Here is a 22,057-nt window from a genome sequence, read left to right as displayed (position 1 = left end):
CTGTATAATTAATCAAAATAGAAGCTATATGTACAAAAAAAAAAAAACTAACAAAACCGACGTACCCACTCGCGACAATCCTTTCGCTAACGTGAACGTTCGAAAATTTAAAATTTAATTAAGGCGCGGCTCCTACAGTCGGTTGCGCGCGTTAATCTCGTAAAGGCGGGGACACACGCGCGCACCGCTTACAAAGCAATTTTTAATTGCGCCCCAGGCCGGAAAGCACCTTGTCTTTGACATTTACGATTGATTAAAAAGAAAACGCCAGGACGTAGACTTTGTATTCTGTCTTCTGGTTTTAAAATGTCCATGTGAATACTTTTTTCGGGTTGGGCTAAGCCCATTTATTAGGTTTTTCTTTGAAAATGACATGTAGGCAATGTGAGGTGTTTCGCCAAATATTTTTTGTCTCTTGTGCTGAAATCTAAACAGGAAATGGTCTTGTGTACATAGTGATTTGTTTAAATTGTGTGATCTTCCTATAAAATCGTTGTTAAAAGTATATAGGTACTTCACTGAATCGTCAAAAATAAACTCTAAGCTCTATTCAATTCGATTCAATTACATTTGAGAACTACACACATTTGTTTTCTGAAGAAAAAAAACCTAAAGTATAGGAACAAAAACCGTACGTAAGTACAAGAATAAATAAAAATGTAACCGACATTATTCCCCGCATAAATTCAGACGAATAAAGACCAAGTCACAAATTACAACTAGTTAGTTGTACAAAATACAAAAAATAAACCTAATTAGGCAACGAAACTACACTGGATGGCTAGAATGTGGGTCAAGAGCCACCACAAGTCTACTTTCACAACTAAAAGTGTTGTTTTTTAGCGTAATTAGTGTTGCTACCCTCAACTACATCCCGCCCCGTGTTCTCTCAAAACGCAATACATAGCCAGTATAACCTGACCCCTAATTTTATACCCCACGTAGTATCAACAAGGCCTCACATTACTGGTAGATAGTTCTTCAACTTTACCATTCTGCTTTGAACTTAACAAGTATGGGTTTATTGAGTGAAAACCTCAGATTGGATCAGTCTACTTCGATTAAATATTTCAGCTAGTTAGGCTAGTTATATCGATTTGGGGATTTGTTAGGAATTTAATAGAAGTTGGAAATTTTGAAACCTTTTCACGTTGGTAGTTATTTTCATTAATTTGGAAACTATTTAAGATAATTATGCCCAATGCCAACTGAAAGTCATGTATACTTAACTTGTTATTTTTTAATATCGTTTACTATTTCTTTCTTATTTGATTAAGTTTGAAAAATGTATCCCTACATTTGCTTTAACCGTCTATGTACTCCTGATTTAGTTTAATCTTTAAAGCAGGATAGATGAAATTCAAAACTCCTGCCTAAGAACTTACAATGTATATTCAAATTGGTCCAGGACCCGAAAAACGAAACAGTTTCTATCGTGGCGTGTAAAATTATAAAGTCGGCAGGTCTAAGTTAGGGAGTGCAGTGCGACAGATGGTCCGGGTGGCGAATTAAACGGGCCCCTAGGGAACAGCGCGAAGAAAGACAAACACGCAAAGTTGGCCTCAGTGTTGTTGAGATTATTAAATTTCCCCCGCTATAAACTTTGAATAAACTGAATGTGAAATTTTTGGACCGGCAAACTTATCTCGATGTTCGGAATAGCTAATGTCCAGATATTCTGAAACTGTACGGATGAGAAGATAAATATTGGCTGGGATTGACAATTGTAACTTTCCGTTCGCGGAGGTCAAGTGAAAGTGGTCCGACTGTGAAAGCATTAGCCGCGTGGACAATTCCTTAACAGCTGGATCGACTACACGTTGGTGCCTAGTTAATAGTACCTATTGCTAACATTAATAGTATACTCGCTTTCAACATAGATTTTATTAGTGACATTATGTTTATTAAGGTTTGATAATGTCGATCACTTAACTACAACATCGAAAATTTATTGCCATCAAATCATCATCTTATCAAAGATTTTTATAAACCGGTAAACGAGCAGAAGGATCACCTGATGGTTGGTAATCGACGCCGCTCTTTGACATCTGAAACACCAGAGGTGTTACAAGTGTGTTGCCGGCCTTTTGGACATTAGAATATACCAAGTAAACATATAAGTTAAAAAAAAACTGTGGTGTAAAAACAATCCCCCACATTTCCATTTTGATGTCCATTGACTGTTTGTGAGGCTTAAACGTGTCAAAGCATTGCATCGCTGCGTAAATGACATCAATGGTGGCCATAATAAGGCTGCGTTGATATCTCTCGTCCGCTTCAATGTCAAAGTTAGTCCTGCCTGCATTGGAAGTATACTGTCTGGAGTTGTACACCGTCAACTCTGAAGTATGATATTGAAAAAAGTGATTATGTTTACTTGATTTGTCTGTTAATGTCTTGACTTTCTTTTTTTATGGTATAAGTCGGATCACCTGATCTAAGCAATTTACAAGTGCGTTGGTGGCTTTTGGGGTTAGAAATTAAAAGGTTGTTAAAAAATGAAAGGATAGGTTAAATTGAGGGGTAATTTGGCCGAACGACGAAACACAACGCAAGCGTTGTTTCACGTCTGTGAGACCGTGGTATTACTCCGGTATTACTCCTGTTGACCTGGTCCATTCGTGCTGAAGCATGGCTTACCTGTGGATGACGATCAGGAGGAAGTGTGCTTCCTGATGTGAAGATTATGAACAATACACTCAAGGACACTTATAACGATTTTTTATATCGGTTCTTGGTTTTTAATTTACTTTATCACTGTTGATAAACATTAGAGTAATTTCTATGTAATACCAGTCTCATTAACATTATTCTATTGCATTTTCTTATGCACTGGTGCGGTAAAAGTACATAATAATATTGTACAGTCTAAAATGATCCTTTTCTCATCGTATCCCAGGGGCTGTGGGGTCAGACTGCCGTAACTAGGTGTAGAACCTGAAACTACCCACATGCTAATGAACACAGGTACGGCGTGTGAGCTAAACTGCTTCTGGCGTACAATTTATATATTTTGCATATTAAAATGCAGTATAAATGAAAAAGTAAAAGCGTATTTAATTTATATTATGTTAGTTAAGACACGGACAGGTTGTGCTTATACAAATACGGAAGACGTTATCTTTCACTATTTTTAATAGGTATCGATTGAATTTTATTTAATACAGCAATCTGAAACCTCTATAAAAGAAAAACGCTATAAACTATTTATTTATTTAATTGAATAGAACGTACAAAAACCCAAATACACTACTCAACATACACACGTTTGCTGCTCTCATCCAATTCTGCAGAAGTACCACGTTTCTCGTATAAAATACGGGTCTCGAATATAACAGGCAAGTGATCTCTGATCAAAGCAAACCTCTGAATACAACAGAGCGGTCAAGCGATCTGAATCGTAAAGTCAGAATGTCTCCACAAATCTTACTTATTATTAAGTCTATCCGTATAAAAGAAGTCTTGTTTAAGTAACTTACTTGAACTGCGGCGGCCGAGTAGAGCAATTAAATTAGTAATACTATCCCGTGGTTGAGATAGTAAGATAATAATTAAATTACCGTCGATTTTACTGCGGAGGCGATTCTCCACTGTGAAAGTTTCGTTTTATTAATGCAATTACTTTCTGTGTCAGCTGATTTTCTGGCATAAGTACGGGCGACTGAAATGTTGAGATCTGAAGTCGTTGAATTTATTTCCGTGGTGAGTTCAGCGCTTTTAGAAATTTAAACCAACCTATAAAAGACTTAGTACAAGTAACATTGAAGGAAGATAGTACAGCTCATTGCGTGTAGTTATTTCTGCCTATTATAAGTAACACCCTATTACAAGTGATAAAACTGACAAAATTGGATACTTTAGCGGCAAGCACACTACCATAGTACGAGTTCTTTTTTACGGTTTGATTGGTTGGTTTATTCGAGCCGGCCAATCAGAGCGCCGGACGCGCTCTTGTTTCGATTATTTTAAACATAAAGCAAACTCATACTAATCTTACTGTGCTTGGGTAACCGTATAATGACTGATATACATAGTTTTGTTGCATTAAAATCGAAAACCAAAAACTTTTAAATCCCAAGATTCTTCTCTATTCAAACGATAGCAAGAAGCAACATGTAGAACTATCAGACCTAAAGACAATCTAGGTCCGCCATGTTTGTAATTAGGTACTAATAGGTCATCATCAATCAGTGCCACATTACGTACGGTTCAGATAATTGTGATTTGGCTTGTGGCTCACTGTTTACCTAAACTAGGTCGACCACGAACATATTGTATTGTCCTATAGTTATACTGCAAAAGAGAAGATGTAAGAAGATAATTTTCCACGACACTTGCGTCTATTCAAAATTAAATTTTAACTAATAGAGATAGGGTTTATTCTACATTACCTAAATTGCTCAGATATTTGTACGAATGCGCCAAGTGTGACGGCTGGCGTTACATTTTCTGTTGAACTGCCCTCATCCTGTTTTATGGCGGACATAAACGCTAGCAGTTAAAGCATTCAAGAAGCAAAACTCTTGAAAATTTTATTAGAATGATTTGAAATTCGACGGATCAGAGCAGTATTGGAACTTAAGTGCTAAACATTAATTTTGTTCAGTTGCAGTGTTGCAGATCCTTTATGGACCTTACTCTGGTAATGACTAACCATTTTATTGTATTGTTATTTTGTCTATAAATCGTCTTCTAAAAAAATATATGCTGACCAAAATACTATTATGAGAGTGTTATGGATCCTTGAATTGAAAGACTGTCTAGTATATCGTATGGGTTTGTGTAACCTGGTACTTTTAATCAAAGCCTCGTGTTCGTCGTAATTGATTGGACTGATTATAATTGTCACTAGTATTTTCTTTAGAAATGTGATATCCAATAGGTATCAGTTATTATGAATGAATGAAATGTTCTTTTGAACGTAAGCTACTGAGAGTTTGTTCAAATCAAAGACATACAAAATAAATAATGCAACTTCCAATCTTCTTTTCAGTCTCCAACAGAACGTAACTGAATCAAATCTTTCACAGCGCAACTATGATACAGCTAAAAACAAATTAACTCGAGCAACTGAATCTAAGTTAATCTGAGTTTAAACCCAGACCACTCGCTATATATCACTGTGTTTTAGACCTAACGTTTTAGTCGCTTCTAGGATTACCACAGATAAGATGTTGGCTAAGTGAGGGTCTTAATAAGGATTCCTCTGTTTTATTTCACCATTTATTTTAGTTTAATGTAATTGGACTACGTATAATTTCTTAAAACGGGAAAGTTTGCGTTGCTCGTTGAGTTTTTTTAAGTGTTTGAAAAGGAGAAAGGTTTGTGCCGAGATGGATTTGTTTTTGCAGTCAGGAAGTTTGCGAAGGTAACTGGGAGCACTGGGACTTTAGTAAAAGGGTATCTAGAATTAAGTAGGTGGTAATCTTCTGTCTGGATTAGGGTAACGTTGAATTAAATGGGTGTTTGCTTTATTTAACATCTTATTTTGGTTACTGGGATGGTAGGAAGGACAAAATATATAAAATCAGTTTTTTTTGTCCATTATAGCAAAAAATGGACTTTTCAGAACATATTAAGGTAAGAACAGCACATGTTTGTATGTCCAAATAAATCCAAAACACGGACCCAACTCGGAAACATAATGTACTAATCACGTTTCTAATCCACAACATATACACTTTAATATCTTAAACTACTAAGTATGAAAGTTCCATCCCCTTGGTCTCAGATTATCCGATGATAATGAGAAGGCCGACCACTCTGTTTTCATTACTGTAACGACTGGTTTTCCGACGTAATGGCCCATAAACATTGCCGCAAATAGAGTGGGAAGAAAGCAACTTCTGCAATAATCTTGCGTTACTTGTATGTATGGGATTATAATTGGATGCGACTGGATGGGTTAAGACTGGTTCCTGGATTAAAATGGACTTGAACGCTCTGAAGAGTTTTCCAACCAAAAATAATGCTGGAGTTTCCATGTGCTGTTTGGTAGTAAAATTGTTTTCAATTTTATTAAAATTATTATAAGTTTTGAACAAGTAATTTAACTTCAATTTAAAATTAATAACTTTAATCAAAACAACAATGATTTTTCGAATATTTTATCAACAGCTTGAGGTAAATAAATGAGAAATCTCCGAACTACGTTTAATCTACGAAAATTTCGTTGAACTATAGTTTCCAAAATCTTTACACAATTTAAGAAGCTTTAATGGTTCATTCACCCTAAAACATTTTTTTAATGAATTGACATCAAGTGGCCATTGCTGACCATAGGCTTCTTTTCACACAGAACTTAAAGAATAACCTTACTTAGTCATTGCTCATGACTGAATGACCGAAAGATAGTCTTGAATTTAATACACTACTCTATAAACACGATCTACATATATTACTTAAATAACATTAAATCATTTTAAAACCAAGATCCTTTCATGCACTCTGATTACCGCATCAACAAAGTCTTCTATTTCTAAAACTTTGTCCCATGTCTCATCCAGTTCCCCAATATCATCAACTATCCCCATAAACTTAGTTTTGGTCGGATGTCTAACAAATTTTACGCCTCTTTGATTACTTGTGCGCTTCTGAGCGATGTCTGTGTAGAAAACAGTGGGTTTATATTCATTTTAATAGCGTTCAACTATGAAACAGTTTCGGAAGTTCCATAACTAGACAAGAGCTTTCATTTGAGCTCTGATTAATGTAAGTTATAATTCCAGACGGGTCTAATAATTCTCTCAGTTTTCCTTGTTAGTTTTCATTAGAAAATATTTTAATAGTATTTGAATGGTATTTCTAACTCGTGTAATTTGTTTAAAGGGTCTATTTATGATATGAATTTCGTAAATAATACCTACCAAGTGTACATTTCCATATATTTATTTCTCTTAATCATCTAAGCCGGCGTAGCTAATCGACCACCAACGATTAACACTAAGTCACCATAATTTGAAAATAGTCCCATTATTATGTCACTATCATATAGCAAAGTGTAAGCAGAAAACACCATAGCGGACCTTACTAATGGTCAATAAACGGGATCCTATGGCTGGCGCGAGCGAGTCCCGGGAATTGCACTCGTTGATCCCACCTCTAATCCCGGGACCGGCGGCGCGGCAGTTAAGATGGGTAATGTGTTCGGACGCCAAATTATGACTGTTTTGATGTAGATACATTGGTTAAGTTTTATACTATTTACCTTTTGCGTGGACATTTTCTCTATTACAATAAAACAGGGCGAATTATTGCAGCTCGTAAAACGTACGTAAACAGCGCATAAAGCACATAACCGGAGATGACATTCCAGACAATCTAATGAATCAGTTTTACCAAGTTAATTTATTATCGCTTTTTAATTAAAACCGACTCAAAATATCACAAAATAATATGAAATTTTTCGTCCAACCACCATCGCGGCTGCACAATATTAGTTGAAAATATGAGCGGTTCGTTCATAATGTCGGCTTCATTTGTCACCCGGCATGTGCCAAGTGTTCACGTAGTGTTAATAACCTGCCTTCGTGGCACACGGCCAGAATCAGGTTTTTGGAGACCAGGATTAAGTCATGAGCTTAGAGTGGTCAAGCTGATTTGAAGGTGTAACTAGCCGTAAAGGGATGAAATAGCGAAATATTCGGCGAAGCAAAATCAGTTACAATAGTGTTAAATGGAATATATTTTGTCTAGTAATGGAAATTAGTAACTACAAATGTACATTTTATTATATTTGTATCTATTGATTGTCCGGAACTGCGGACTACCTAACGGGTTTACCGGGACTTTGGCTCGAAAAGTAGGAGTAGGAACGAGGTGGTTTTTAGTCAGTGAGAGTCTGACACTCCCTCTCACCTCGCCCCAGGTGGAAAAAGTCATTGGATGATTTTCCCCTCTTAAAAAAGGTTTTTGATTGCAACCTATCATATGAACAGTTAATACCATAAGTCTCCTTTCGACATCTGGCACTGTGTCGTGCGCACGTTGAAAAAAGAAAAAAGGTGCACAATTTAGTATTACAATTAAATGATGGAGAAGTCCCTTTTCGTATTTAGATGATTGTAAATTGATGTTTTAAAGCCGCTGCGCTACTAACTTAAGGCAAGTCCAAAGTGCAACGTAAGCGATGAGTGCCCTATTTCGCTACCCTAACAAATATTCCTACATCGAAATAACATCTAATTGCTATTAAAGATTTTGATTAGTTTCTGCCAATAAGTTTTATTAATTAGACAAAATTTTGACCAGTAATCTCGAATAAATATTTTATCTTCTCGTGGGGTTTATAATGAAATATGACAACATGGAACGTTAGAGATTTGGTTGAAAATTAAATTTCTCAATTCATCTTTGGGAAACACAAAGTGCAATATAATTGTAAATTTTCAAAGAGTCATCAGACTATCACAGGTTGGGGCCAGTAGAGCTGATGCCGATCTGGAGCTGCGGACTGCCTAGCGGGTTACCGGGGCTCCGGCTCGAAAAGCAGATGTAGGAACGGGGTGGTTTTTAGTCAGTAAGAGTCTGACACTCCATCTCGCCCCGCCAATGCAGGAGAAGTCATTAAATGATCCCCCCCAGATTATAGTTCGTGAAATTAAAGACAAAATAAAAATTCAAAATAAGTTTTTTTTTCAATAATTAATTGATTCTTGTGATTGAAAATTGGCAGTAACAAAAACAGGAAAATCCTGATTAGCATTATAATAAAACTTTTGTGGTTAATTATCCGTAAAAGAAGATTCATAGCATTAAGTTAGGAAATACATTTACCTAATAGAAGGACATCAATTGACTCTAATTACAACGGAATTATTCATTAACTTACTTAAAATTCGGATAAAACTTACAAAATACCATCGAATAAACTCCGAAAAAACTTGAGAGTTTTAAAGAACGTTCCGAAATCTTTAGTTCATTACTCTTATCTTAAAGTTTTCAAGTTGTTAAAATGCAGTTAAAGTGTCTACTAACGACTTGTAACTTAGGTTTTCATTGTCACTTAGATAGTAATACTTAGGTATTTGGATAACGCGTATCTACTTATAATACCTGGGTTTTAAAATGGTGCTCAATTTTAAGTTGCCGTTAAGTTTCATTAGGTTACTTTTAGGTGTTTGGAAAAGAAATTATTATTAAAAGAGCATTATGAGCCTTATTATAAGTTGGGGCTTTAATTAAAATTCAGTGGTAATATGTAGCGAGCTTTTGAAACTATTTATAATTTTGTTCACAATTTTTCTAAAATATAGCATCTATTTATCATTATACTTACGTTAAAAATATAACAAGACCAAATAATCTTAAATTAACTTTAAAAAAAAGTAAGTCCTACTTCGTACATTAAACTTTTATGCAACCCATAAGTAGTGTCACCTGTCGGCGAATGACGTCAAACTAACATTCGTTTCCACAATCTGCCGTTTTATGTATCGGCGCTAGTTACCATGAAAGTTTGTTTGATGTTCACGTGTTTTTCCACATCTATCATTACCTTATTCAATGTAATGAATAAATGTTCTCTTTCAAATAAAGAATAAGAGAAAACTAGTTAATTGGTATAAGAAAAAGCAGTCGATTACAGCAGATTGCTTTGTTAGCATTTACTAACTCATAAAGTTTGTTTCAATAGACTTGGCAAACTAGCTGAACTTCTAATTGATAAAAGAAAATACTATACCATCATAAACCAACCGTACAACTGCTAAAGACATAGAAACAAAGCACTAACTGAAAACGGACCTAAAACGTTCTTCAAAACGCAATTCAGCGAATACCTCTCATCCCGTATTCCGAAACAATGCGTGACTGCAGCATTATTTCTTGCAAAATCCTCGGTCGGCCGAACAAATAACCAAATCGGCTCCAAGTGCGATAGTTCAATGTGGACCGTTTTATCACGCGGTGGGTACGAAACAAATTGAGATCCCCTGATATGTGTGCGTTACATAAATCTTCCCTGTTCGCGGCAATCCTTCGAATTATCTTGTTTTTGTTTTACGTTATTGCGAGAGTAAAATGTTTTTTTTTTGGTATGGTTTGGTTAGCTCCTGCTCCTCATAGGTTGAAGGGAGATTGAATTATATTGGTAGTAGCATTTTTTGTTTTGCGTTGAGATTGATATGTCATAAGATGTGTCTATTATACAATAATGTGTAATATGAAACAGGTTAGTCTATTTATTACTACATTCATTTACACACTGTTTCACACATAATCTTAAACCAAGCTGGAAAATAATTAATATTATTTCATAAAGGTACTTCACTTTTGTCTGCCAAACACACATCTTTATTTTTACCACAATCCCACAAATCGACGTCATCAATTAAACCTTCCTCACCTTTTCATAATTACCATAATTTCAACCCAAAATTATAACCACCCCTCCAAACTGAAAGTCCTGACGAAACTACCAAACAATATAGAAAGTTTGTTTCACAAACACTATCTGTAATATGGCAACACTTATTTATTAGCGCACTAAATCCAGTCATAAAGGCGAGGTTGGTCTCTAGACTATCCTAGGCCGAAGCTTAAACTTTTAATGGCACTTGACGGCCAAGAAAATGAGGTTAGTAACATTAAAGGCTTTATCACGATTCTTACTTGGCGTAGTACACGTTACTGGCTGTCCTGAGGAGGAGTGATAATTCTGTAATAGAGAGTCCTCTTAGGTGCGAAACTTTATAAAGATTATTATTGAACTTAACGTAACGTCACACCTTTTATCCTCGAGGGGTAAGCAGAGGTGCACATTACGGCACGTAATGCCGCTATACAATGTACAACCACTTTTCACTATTTGTGTTATAAGTCCCATGTAATAGGGGGTGAGCCTATTGCCACATACTGGGCACAATTCCAGACTCCGTGCTACTACTGAGGAATTTTGGAAAAACCGAAAAACCCCTTGTCCAGATGTTGCATTTGTGACCACTCGACCAACGAGACAGTCAATTCAAAAAAATATTATTAAGTGGTATTATTTTGTGCGGGCTTGTCAGGCGGGAGTATATTTTGTATTATAAAATAGTTAGTGTCCTCTATCCTTGAGTGAAATAGAAAGAAGAGAAGAAGCCATTCTCCTCAAAGCCTCAACAAGGAAAGACAAAGGTATTTACCTTATTTATTTAATATTACTAGTATTAGTAGGTACTATATATTTTAATGCAAAATATATCCAGAGTCATTAAAATATTGTACAATATATATCATATCATATATCATAAAAGCAATAAGTGGTGTAAATTATTTAATACCATACCATGTTGTTACATTACCTACATCACAGTACCAAAATGCCTAAAAAGTTAAATTAGATAGATTTATCAATTTTGTGCCTGATCTTAGAGTAGACTGCCGCGTCGGTTAAATGGTTGCAAGTGCGACTGCCAAGCAGTATTGCTGGACATTTTTCAGCCAATTCTAGACTCCATAGTTTGGAATTGAACTGGAAATATTGTACTATATTATCAAAGAATTTCATACATACATAAATAGAAACATAAACCCCAACGGGAATAAAAGGCATGTCAATAATATTTTTTTTTTTGAGGCGGGAAAATCATCCAATGACTTTTCCCGACTTGGGCGAGGCGAGCGGGATTGTCAGGCTCTTACTGACTAACCACCACCCCATTCCTACTCCTGCCCTTCGAACCGGAGCCCCGGTAAACCCGCTAGGTAGCCCGCAGCTCCGGATAATAAAAAAAAATCTTAGAGTAGACGTTTGTTTATACAATGGGATAGGGGTGGGACTTCTAACCCGTTAAGGCTGAGTACTAGATCTAATTTTATCATATTTTATTTTAGGTAAGAAGTCTCACTCCTATCACATTGTATATTTCTCATTTCGATGTCAACTTTAACAACAGTTTTCATGTGTTTAACACGTAATAGTTATAAACCGCACACTATCATGAATAGCATACATATATACGTTTTGAAGCCCTGACATAAGGGTTTGATGTTTTTGAATTAATTTCCACACAACGTTTTTATAGCTGTGTTAACATGGTTTAAACATAAACTGGAGCTTGTAAAACGGTGGTGGTTTGTGGTTGCCATATACATGGGTTATGACAGACATAAATGTAACACCTAAGATTTAATTAATAAGGTTTTTCATACAAGGTATATTCATAACCAGCTTTGGCCCGCGGTTTCAGACGTGTTTCCATAGGATAAAAATGTAGCTTATGTGTTATTCCAGACCTATAATGACCTATAAGGCGTTTTGAAATGATTGTGTAACAAACATACAAACAAACACACAAACTTTTGCATTGTACGCCAAAAGTGTTAATGTGATGGAAGTCAAAGAAGTCATATATTTATAAGTAGAGACGTTTATGTTTATGTAGGTAGGTACGTATTTTTAACTACAGGTAATCTTATTTGGTTTTGCGTAATTTGTGGGGCAGAGAGTGGACCTCTCGTTGGTCTTGCAAAGATTCGAAATGACCGTAAGTCTAATGACCCAATGATCCCAAGAATAGAACTAAAATGTTGTTGAATATGCATGACCATCTTATTTTATTTTCTTGACATGTTTAATGACTTTAATCTCAAACCACATGCAATAAATTAACCCAATAAAACCCATTAAAATTTCATTAAATTTTTCTTCACCTAACATGAGACTGAACCAGCTATTAAGCGTGTGACGCGTGCGCATGTCACATAACTCTATCGTCATCTAAATTTAAAAAAAGAACATTCAAATTGAAACGTTTATTGATCCCGACAGATGACGCTACTGTTTGTATTAAAATCAGAACGACTTAAGTCCTTAATTTCTGTACAAAGGAATTTGAGATCAATGTGTTAAGGTATAAAGCTGTAATTTGTATGGCTGGTTTCAAGTATGTTTGTTTTGTAATAACGAGTCAAAGAAAGTTGAATGTTGCATGTAATGAGTCGAGGCGTTAATTGTCGTGTGGATTAAATTATCCGCCATGTTGAATCATTAGAGGTTAGTTTTCATTCTGTCACCTCTGACTAAGCAAGTCTTGTTACAATTATACGCTTTCATCATTATTTATTTAAGGAACATGTTTACCAACTTTGGTTGTAAAGATTTTTTTTTTGAAGTTCAAGTTGTTCACTTTTTTGATTATTTAATTTAGTAATTAGCAATTAACATTTAAGAATTTAATCTTGATGGTCGCTATAGTAAGACTATCAAGCTTCTACTAACAATAAAAAAATCCAATATCTACATCGTATGATAGAATCTTACTAGTTTAGCTGGGATACTCCCCTAACCTACGTACATAAAATTTGCTACTTAATTATCATTACTTACTGGAAGTCTGCATATAATTAGAACACCTAATACTAAAACACTCCTTAAATAAACAGATTAAAGAAATAAAAAATTAGGTAAAACAGTAACAGCCAAAGAAATTGACAAAACACAACCTTATAGCTTTATAGGATATCAATATTCCAAATACTGACGCCAACATACTTAGTCGAGATAAAGATGAATCAATTAAGATAGTTTATCTTGCTTGATTCTCTGATACCGTAAATACACTCAAACACGTATTTAAATAGGCATTCCATGTTATTTCTAATTTGTATAATTATTCTTAACTGTAGACCTTTGCTTTGATAAATTAGGTGTTGACATTCAAAGGGTACCTAATGGTAGAATTCCTCATTGATATTACGATTTATCGTTGAGGCCCGAACGTTTTAAGATGCCTGTTTCTCATGTATGAGGGTGCGGATTCGAAACCTACCAACAGAAAGTACTAATATGAATTATTCCGAGTTATGTGTACTTTCTAATCTATTATATAAAAATAAGTCAGGTTTTCCTTCCTGACGCTATAACTCCAGAACGCACGAACCGATTTCTACGGTTTTGCATTCGTTGGAAAGGTCTCGGGCTCCGTGAGGTTTATAGCAAAGAAAATTCAAGAGAAAAGCAGGAAAACAGGGAAAATCATTGGTGGCGAAACGGAGTTCGCCGGGTTTGCTAGTATTATTTAAAAACCACTGACAAACGGTGGAGGAAAACTTCGCGAGGAAACCTGGCCTTATAATTTCTAATTATTAGTTTGAAATCGCGAAACCGTGGTGATTAATGCTCAAACCTTCTCCGTATTAGAAGTGGCCTTAGGTCAACAGTGGCCGCTTATAGGCTGTTGATGTTGACTACGTAGAAGAATTTAAAAATCAGAACACCAGTAGCTTTTCATAATTACTAGCTGTACTTTGAAAGAAGAATAAAATTTAGATTTGATATCTACGTCAACAATAATACCATTTTTTTGTCATTTATGACATTAGCAGAAAAAGGGCGATAACCGATAAGCTTGTCTTAAATTGCACTCGTAATTGGTTTACCTACACAGAACAGCACGCCTTAGGCCATAACAAAAATAGTACACATTTACATCTTTCAATTTTCTCTCACTTAAAACACAGACTTATAAAAACCCTAAACAACACAATTACGAATAAAACCATCCCACACGTGGGATTAACATCGTTGGAGAGTAATCTTATCTTATAAGTGACAATTTACTTTAATAAAAAGAGTTGTTCTCGTCGCTCCCTTATCGAGCTTGATAATGTGGGACTTAGAGCCACGACCTTAGGAGATGAGCTCCACGCTTTAGATAATAAAACATCGGTTGTTAAGATAGTATTCAATGGAAATTGTTTATTAATGCCATTTATATTTGGTTCTTTATTGCTTTGACTCTGTTATCATGTTTGTTGAGATGTCATGTGTGACATTTGAGTTTAAAAGCCTTCTAAGTTGAGTGGCCATTTTAGTTTCGTTTTTCTGGACAGTCATAAATTGTGGAGATTTCTAGCCATGAAATTTTCAATTTAAGTATGGAGTATAGAATTGGACTCAATATTTGCATAAACTGTCTTCTTTTTAAATAAGTGTTAAATCTTAACATCAAACTCCAGAAAATAAAAGCTGAGCTTCAATTATTGTTGACAATTATCAAATGAGCTGCAGCGGAGGTTTAAGATGCTTGCACACATGGTGCGGTGGCTGGACAACCGGCTGCCGCGTAAAGTGAAGCAGGTTCGATCCCGCACAAAGCACCTCCTTGTGTGATCCACAAATTATTGTTTCGGGTCTGGGTGTCACGTGTATGTGAAAATGTATATTTGTAAACGCACCCATGACACAGAAGAAAATCCTAGTGTCTTTAATCATTTTTTTAAAGATTCTAATCAACTTGCACATCACACAATTACATACACTCATTGATCTTTATAAATACTACCTATAGTGATAATACGATCGCATCGTACTTTAATGGTGCATAGAAAATTGCCAAATAGATGGTTATCTGGCTTATCTATCAACCGTGTAGCCTTCAGTAATTATCTCGAGTCGTTCATCAATGTGATTGGTTGGGGAGACACCCGGTGATTGGTTAGATGTGTTCGTGTTACAACCAAATTCTATACATAAATTAAGGAGATATGTCTATGACTTAAAGCTGTGGTCTTAATATTGTGTGATTAAATTGTTGGATGTTTATAAAATAGATGGTTAACATGGAAAAAAGGTTAATTTTCCATAATAACATGTAACTACTATCTTTTTTACGTTTGTTTGGTGGCAATATTATTATCTACTTTCTATCTTTCCTTCTTTCTTTATTTTTTTCATCTTCTTTATTTACTACCTTTCTTGTTCATTGAAGATATGTGATTTATTTACAAGGAAAATATTTCATTGCCAGTCATTAATTTGAAGTCAGTATATTTCATACATAAATTACATACATAACTACACGTCTGTCTAGCATGGGGGTAGGCAGAGACAATGGACCGCCAATTGCTACGAATGTTACAAACCTCTTTCACTATGTTTCACTACGATGATTTCTTTATAACTACTGCAATATTCAACCAACGAAACAGTACTGTCATTTAAAACTATATGTAAGTACATATATATTAATTTATCTGCACACGTATTGTTACAAAACTACATTTCATTACTCCACCTCAACCCTCATACCGTTCTCCTTTACAAAACTACCAAACAATTCCCTTAATTCCAAGATTACATTTTTCCAAATCACGTTTTGCACTCATAAAGGGCGCTTACGCTCGGGCTGTGAATTCCTACCTGCATACAAGTGCAGACACCACGTCTCGTCTGCCGCGCACAATGGAGAGGTAGACAATGGACGGGCGCGTGACACCATGCTGGCGATAACGTCTCTATGTGTTACTCTTATATTGTTGCCTAGCTTTTAATTGTTTAAAAAACAGTACATAATCATGTTTAGGTTATATGAGCTAAACATAATTATAATATGAGCCTCTAGCATGGCTTGAAACTAGTCGAGTTCCTCGTCAAAACAATACGTGAGTAAGCCGATAACATAATAATTAATTTAGTATGTCTCACGAAAGTTACAATAAAATTATGTTTAGGTTGTCAGTCTCTTTTGTGCCTTAAGGCTTAAGTCATTCTGTCTCCTGCATTAAATTCACCGAGGGAAGTGGAAACTATCGTTTTCTTTTTCTTCTCCTCTAATAACATCTTCTGATTTGTTTCGTTGCGGGATCCAAGACAGTCATTCATTTCCCTGGGACGCGCCGGACTTTAGTGTTCCGGTGTTTTCATGATCATGATCCTGGCTTACAGGAGTTGCAGCGGTATGGGAGGTTGTGGCGGGCTTGTCACAATTAAAAAAAAATGTTTAGGTTGGTAAAATCCCATAGAACATGTTCTTATGACCACAGCTACGGGTGTACGGGGAGTGCTATACTAGCAATAAATGCACCCAGAAAATTGGCCCCAGGTTCCTATGGGCGGCCTCCAGCACCGGCTAACGAGGCGTCAGAAATAAGCGTGAATAATATGCCATAAAACGTCCTCCCCGAGGAATATCACGAGGGCTTCACATTTAACAGCCGAATAAACTTAGCCAGTGGAATAATACTGTTCATTCACATACCGAGTAATATCGTAAATAAAGGGTCATCCACAAACAGTGGCGCCCCACCCCGGCAGTTACCGAAACTAACGGTAATTGTTTAACGACACTGTCTTAAGGACTGCGTGGTATGCGGCGCGCCCATTCCAGTTGGGACTACGCTATTTATATTGTTAATAGGAGGGAAAGTCAGTTTTTAAGGAGTATACTATGTTCAAGTCAGGGGGAAGTGAATTTTCCAATTTGCTCCTATTTCTATATGTTGTGGGACATTCTGGAAAGAAGTAAACTGAATCGTACGAGGTCTCAACTTACTTCTTAGGAAAAACGAAAATAATTTCTTACCATTTAATATTCTAGGAAAATCGTAATTTATAGAACTTTTGTATCTAACAGATTACATAACATCTCAAAGCAAATGATATCCATATTAATCAAAGTCAAATCATCAACCTCTTGCTCAAGCACTTCATCAGATCCAGTCAGCTAATGCACTCTGTATGCAAACTTAAAATACACTCTATATCCTTAGACATAAAAATCATAACATCGTATCCGCACTAAAAGTAACATAACAAGTAATAATAGGTAAGAGCCAGTTCATTGTAATCACAGTTATGTTACACTTACAACTGTCTGGAGTGTCGTGAGACACTCGTGATGGTGTCTGGGTTCAACGGAGATGCTCTGCTTTGCTGTTATTTTAAAATTAAATAAAAGTGTTAGATTTTATTGAAGTAGGTATTGCTAAGATTTTCATTGTAAAAGGATCTGTGTTATTATATTCTTAACACTTGGATATATCTTAGGCAGTACGTAAGTGTTAAAGATTTCACTGTTGATGAGTCGTTTTAGCTCTTAAGTTACCAATTTTTAGTGAGACCCTAACGCACTGATTAATAATTCGAATTCGAAACCTACTAACAGCAAGTACCAATGTGACTTTTTCCGAGTTATACATTCTTTTTAAGATTATTTAAACAATATTTTTAACAAACGGTGAAGGAAAATATCGTGAGTATTTGAAATCGTCAATTAGGATTGAACAAGCGTGGTGATTGATGCTCAAATCTTCTTCTAATGAGGCTATTGGTCAGCAGTGGAAACTTAAAGGCTCTTGATGATAATGATGATGATGAAACGAACTTATTTAGTTCGGCACTAACAGAATTTCTTATGGTAGGGAAAATATTTTTTAAAACATTTGTTGGCCTGTTCGCACTACGGCACTATTGTGGTTTCCAAATTTAAATATTTTGGTCAATTCTGAATATGAATTTTCCACAGATCATAGTAAGATTAACCGTCAATGTATACGCACATATGTATACATATAATAAAAATAATTCAATTCAATTGTCCTCCGAAATAAAATACAGATATAGTCGAAAATAAAAACCGGTAAAGGATTTTTCAGGCAATAAATATTTCAGTGAATGATACATACAACAATATAATGCGCCACACAACATAAACCAAGGTATGTACTAAAAAAGAAAATTCAATTACAAAAATGGTGATCGTTTAGCGAATTCGAATGCGATTAAAAATCCCGTCGCCACGTCCGTAAATTCGACTCGGTACAATAATCATCGCTGTAGATAGATATTTCTTTTATTTTTGTTTTAAGTGTTATTTTTTATTTGTTATACACATTTTTCGCTATTTTGTATTGATTTGTGAATATAGACAGTGCATGTACAATAATTTACATGTACATTTTTTGGTTCAATTTTCAAAAATATATATATATTTTTTATGTTTTATACATGAGATCACATTATCAAGTTATTAAATGGTTGGCCTCCACTGTAATGTTCTCACTAAATAACAAATACAAAAATAGTTCTATCGGGTGACATACTAAATTAACTAAAAATAAAAATTACTTGCGTAAATATACTGAGAAAATAGAGAGAGAAAAGGGCAAGGACTAACCAGTAGGCTTCGTGACGTTGCCACGTTTGCACACTCGACTCATGATGAAGAATCCCTCTGTGACTCGAAACTGGTAGAGCTTTCTCGAAACTAGTAGAGTTTTTCTCGGAATATTTACGTGAGTAAATCGTTATTTTTAGTTAGCCTTAAGTACATATATCTGGAACAAACAAATAAGGAAAAAGGACAAGAACAGGGCCAGCTATTAATACATTTCTTAATGCGGTTTGATACATATTTGGTAGACAGTGGCTAGCAGGTTAACTTACACTTTTAGCTCTCTTTATTAAATTTTCAATTTTATTAAGGTGATATAAAGTCGAAAATTCAATGAAACAATTGACAGGTTGGCCACTACCAGTCCTTAGTTCCAATGTCCTTGTGGTACTATAAGTTAGCAATCGACAAAGACCTGAATAGACTAACTACCATAAACATACTTAGTGACAGCTGCCGTGGATGTGGCAAAAATGTACCGGTTATGGTATGCATCGAAATGTTAAAGTTGCAAGAGTTGATGTAGTGTAGACGATGAATGGTAATTATTATTACGATATTTTAGTTTATTTTTCCTTCTTAGTAATAGTATGTGACTTTTGAGTATTTTTAATAATAATAAAAAAATCCTTTATTTGTTTTACAAAAAAAAAAAAAAAAAAAAATACATGCATAAACCTACCAAACTGCTTAGACAGTTTGACGGTGAGAATAGTATGGCGCCTAGCAATGTGCTTGATGAGATGCAATAGGCTCCCATACACATGGGGCCCACAACGTAATTGGTATAAGGTGGGTTATGTATTGTATTATGCACTACATTACCCTACGGGGTTTAAAAGGCGCGACGTCATGTTTTATGTTCCAACACCTCTGCCTACCCCTCGGGGAACTACAGGTGTGATGTTATGATTCACTCGAAGGTTATTATAACATTACACTGACCGCTGTCCCAAGGGTTGCATGAAGGTATTGAAGGTGTTAAGTTATTAATCTTTTGAAAGGTCGAGCTCATTGCCAACTGAGTTCAAGTCTCTCTCGTTAGAATTAAACCTAAGTCCGAACTTACAAACTAGATGGAGGATATAACAATGTTTTTACTTCTGAGCGTAACAGCTAGTACTCATTCATTGGTGCGCACGGAACTAGTTGGCCGCTCCTTAGGTGGTGATAGGGGTAATGGGGCGGTTGGCAACGCATATGAAAAAATTCAATTATTGAAAAGAAGAAATAAAAAAAATTTGAAGTTTAAGGCTGCTTTTCCACCAGAAATGTGCGTACGTCGCTGTGGATGCGTTTGGCTTCCACCAATCATATACAAAGCTAAACTATGGTTTTTATAAGCAAAGGTACGTGATATGGATGCGTGCTATAGATGTGTGCTACATCGCATACTCGAACTGCACATCTCTATGTAGCTTAGTAGCGGTGGAAACGGTCACATAGTTTTACAGCATGGCATAGTTACATAGCACATCTCTGATGGAAAAGCATCCTAACGTGGTCAAAAGTTCCTCGCGTACTATAATATTTCTTTCCCATTAATTTCAATCGTAACTACTTAACCAAAAAAAAGTATTAACCATTCAGATAAAGATGATATAACTAACAAAGTAACACATTACCAAGCAATTGCTAAGCATGGTTTAACTGAAGGTTATCGGCGGTCTCGTTTTACCGACTTTATTAAGACAAACGACTCTTTGTTAACTATCAGTTTAATTGGCAATAAAATGTGAGATGACGCTCCCTGAGACGATCTACATAGACATGTGCTGTTTATTTCATTATGTATGTAGAGGTTACGGAGATGTTTATAGCTTATTAAATTAAATTAGATTAGAATAGACAGTGGTTCATTTTGGTTTGTCCTGATTTTGGTTGTAGGAGCACACCATTTTTTTTTTTTTTTTAAGGATATCGTTGACACTAGGATTTTCTCCTGTATCTTGGGTGCGTTTACAAATATACAAGTTCATATACACATGACACCCAGACCCGAAACAACAATTTGTGGATCACACAAAGAGTTGCTCCGTGCGAGAATCGAACTTTCTACACGTTCCGCGGCAACCGGTTGCCCAGCCACCGCACCAACCGAGTATCCTTTGCAACCCGTGGACAAAGTTTTTATATGAAAAAGGCTTAATGCTTAATCTGTAACATTCTCCTGAAAACCTAACAAGACTTCCTAACCTATAACTATGTTCGAATTGCGGTCAAGTCATACTCAAATTAAGTAACAAAATATCTCAAAATGCACACAAAACAAGCGAGGCAGTTAAAAGAAACATAACACAAGTATATAACATAGATAGTCTTTCTTCCTCACCAAACAATATTCTACACGAGTATAACTAAAAGCTCTTTTCCCTCGAGCCACAATTACTCGGCATCAACATACACCTTACATGAAGTTCATCACACAAGCAAGTTTTGATTGCACACGCAACATTTCACGATATCACACAATTTGCATACGTTTGTTCGTTCCTGAAGACTTTACAAGTTTATACTGTACCCACATTAATTGCATCGTTAAACTTTATGTTGACGGCCATTCTAGGCAATAACGTCTGCAGGTTTTTTTTACTCTACTTTTCGGTATGAAAAATCGATAGTGTGGCTACACCATTAGAAATTATGGTGCACCTTTACATAATATGATGATTATATTTTCTGGAAATATTTATTAAATAAAATTGACATAAAACCATGTAAAGATTGGAATTAAAATCGGAAAAGCTTTTCAAGAATAAACGAGATTTTAAAAGTGGAATATTCGACGTTGGAATGGTTTCTAGGTAACCAATGTATGTCAGTCAGTTTCTTTTATTTCACTAACAATGATCCATGCATTGAAAATGTGTATATGAGGAGATTATTCTGAATAAATCCTTATGTGAAGAAGACATTAATGACTCTGTATATGTGCATACACTTTGGTCTACTATATTTCGTAAAAAAGTGGTTTGTTCGTTCTTATTTCAATGTGAACAAAATTTTACAATGCTTGAATTCCAATCTTATGATATAGCTTTAAGAGCTATGTTTGGAGTGCGACGGACCTAAAACTGTACTTGCTTTACTTGTTTAACCAAAGGAAGTATTTTTAGTATGTTAAACTCCACTAGATCAGTGCCCACATTAAAAATATTAATTATGACATCAAGAAGGGA

This window comes from Spodoptera frugiperda, chromosome 27 (genome assembly GCF_023101765.2).
Source record: "Spodoptera frugiperda isolate SF20-4 chromosome 27, AGI-APGP_CSIRO_Sfru_2.0, whole genome shotgun sequence".
In the NCBI taxonomy this organism is placed as follows: Eukaryota; Metazoa; Arthropoda; class Insecta; order Lepidoptera; family Noctuidae; genus Spodoptera; species Spodoptera frugiperda.
Note: the sequence above shows the minus strand (reverse complement) of the source record.